General features: G+C 58.0%; 1 protein-coding gene across 1 annotated transcript in view; it reads left to right on the top strand.

Annotated features, from left to right (window-relative positions):
• Positions 1–2,614, top strand: part of NOC2L (NOC2-like nucleolar associated transcriptional repressor) — an 87,327-nt gene that overhangs the window by 84,365 nt on the left and 348 nt on the right. The window lies entirely within an intron of this gene.

Raw genomic sequence — 2,614 nt, 5'->3', positions numbered from 1 at the left:
CCGTCCCCTCGGCCTGAGCCGATCGGCAGCGTCTGTGGACAGCTGTTCCTTCTCGGAGGCGCTGGCTGCCAGCTCCCAGGCTGGGTCAGCAGAGTAGCTGAAAGCAGCACCGAGGGGTGGCGGCGGTGACGGCAGCGATTTCGTCTTGGCTGGTTACCCAAGCAAAAAACCTCCGCGAGGAAAAGCTCGCTGGCTCGTCAGCCGCGCTGCCGGTCCTGGCTGTCCTTTCCCATTATCCGGCAGCGTGCGCTCTCGTCTCTCCCTCCCCGCGAGAGCGGGCAGCTAAGGGCAAGAGCCTCGTTCGGAAGCGGGATCGGAGGGGGGGGAGCACCTGTCGCCCCCACACACCTCTCCTCCCTCGACAGGAGTCCGTCCCTCGCTCAGAGGTGAAAATAAGAGAGAGGAAGCGTGAGCGCCGTGCCCCTGCCTGCTGACGGATTTGCCGTGGCAGATGGCAGAGGGTTGGCACAGGAGCCGCGGTGCCGTTGCCCAGAATAGATGAGCGGCGGAGACGGTATCTGACAACGGCTGCGAAGGCTTGGCGCCGTTTCCTCGCCTTCTCTCGGAGCCGTTTGTCTCTGGGGCCGCCGAGGCTGGCAAGGCGAAGGCCGGGGAAGGAGGTCCCCCCGCTGCCCCCCTCTCCGCGCCACGGATGGGTGCTGAAGCCAAGCGCTCCATCAGCCGGGCTGGAGTCATTTATGTATTTAAATCTTGTTTGCCAGTTGGCCCCTCGAGCTCAGCAGAAACCTTTAGGGGAGGAAAAGCCCCTTGCTTCAGAGCCAGGGCGGGATGCGTGCAGCCACAGTAGTGTATCGCGGTAAACAAGAGTCACAAACGCCACGCCTGGTCCTCTGTAGAGAATGCCACCCTCTACAGCACCACGCTTGCCCGCATGACTGATCTGGCCACCCGTGGACTCAGGCAAGACGTCAGGGAGGGGCACAGAATGGCCACGGCGCCTTTGGGACTGACACGAGCCAGCCGCTTGGTACCACAGGGCCAGAGACAGACGGGGTTCTGTTCCCCAGGTGCAGCGTACTGGTGGGCCTCGTGATGCATCGACTGCACATTTCTCAAAGTGGCCAACTTAAACGTATCTGACAAAGGGAGGTGGTGGGCTCTCCTGTGGAAGTTTTCAGACAGAGGCTCGAGGGCCCTCTGACAGCAGTGCGGATTCTGTGAACTGAGGCAGATCATGAGGAGGGAGGGTTGCATCAGGGCTTCGTTCTCGTGGCCCTTTCTTACATGCCCAGGGAAAGGCTGATGGCCACTTTGGGGTCAGGAAGCCATTTTCTCCTGGCCAGTTTGGCTGGAGATTCCGGGTGGTGGTGGTGGTGTTTTGCCCTCTTCTGGGCGTGGAGCAGGGGTCACGGGGTGTGTGTGTGTGGGGGGGAGGTATTTGTGAATTTCCTGCCTTGTGCAGGGGGCTGGACTAGACGACCCTGGAGGTCCCTTCCCACTTTGTGATTCTATGGAAGGGAGCTTTGGCTCTGGAAAGCTCATACCCCAAAACTCTTGTTGGTCTCGGGAGGTACTCCTGGACACAAATCGAGCTGTTCTACTGCAGACCAGCACAGCTACCGTAGCTCCGAAAGTAACTTAGACCAATTAAAATGTGGGATTCGCTGCCAGAGGATGTCGTGGTGACTACAGGAGTAAAGAGCTTTAAAGGGGGATTAGATAGATTCATGGAGGATAAGTCTATGAATGGCAGCTAGCCATGGTCACGGAGGGGGAACCTACACGTTCAGAGGAATCCCAGAGCCAAGAGGCAACATGAGGGGGAAGGCCTCGGGCTCTCTGCCCTGTGGTTGGCCCCCCAGAGGAACTGGCTGGCCACTGGGTGAGACAGTATTGCTGGACTAGATCTGATCCAGCAGGGCTCTTCTGATGTTCTTCTCAGGGGAAGGCCTCGACCTCTCTGCCCTGTTGTTGGACTTCCAGAGGAACTGGATGGCCACTGGGTGAGACAGTATTGCTGGACTAGATCTGATCCAGCAGGGCTCTTCTGATGTTCTTCTCAGGGGAAGGCCTCGACCTCTCTGCCCTGTTGTTGGCCCTCCAGAGGACCTGGTTGGCCACTGGGTGAGACAGGAGGCTGGAGACTTGATGTACCACTGGTCTGATTCAGCAGGGCTCTTCTGATGTTCTTAACCTCCAAATTCAGACGCAGTCAACCTCTGAATCCCAGAGCCAGGAGGCAACATCAGGGATGCTGGACTAGATGGACCACTGATTTGCTCCAGCCAGGCTCTCATGTAAACTGGGAATCTTCTGAGCCTTAGTTGGCATCCATGAGTTTAACCTTGAGACATAAACACACATTGGTGCCCTCCAACTTGGGCAGAATTGCTGCGTCGCCCACGGCATTTATCACTGCCTTGATGTCCAGTTCCATTTGCCATCCGGGGCTGGAGAATCGTGCTCGCCCGCTCAAGGTCGGTTCCCTTTTCAGGAGAAGGCAGGCTGTGGCTGCTGCACTCCAGTGACAGCTAAAAAGAGCAGTGTGTGTGTGTGTGGTAACTTGGATTCCCGCCCTCCCCCTAATAGCGTTCCAAATGGCTCCGTGGGCTTCTGAATGCTGGTGCGGGAGCACAGGTGTTTGTCCGCTCTT

The sequence above is a fragment of the Gekko japonicus genome, unplaced genomic scaffold (assembly GCF_001447785.1).
Source record: "Gekko japonicus isolate JY-2015 unplaced genomic scaffold, Gekko_japonicus_V1.1 scaffold76, whole genome shotgun sequence".
Classification (NCBI taxonomy): domain Eukaryota; kingdom Metazoa; phylum Chordata; class Lepidosauria; order Squamata; family Gekkonidae; genus Gekko; species Gekko japonicus.
Note: the sequence above shows the minus strand (reverse complement) of the source record. Positions and strands in the feature narration are given on the sequence as shown.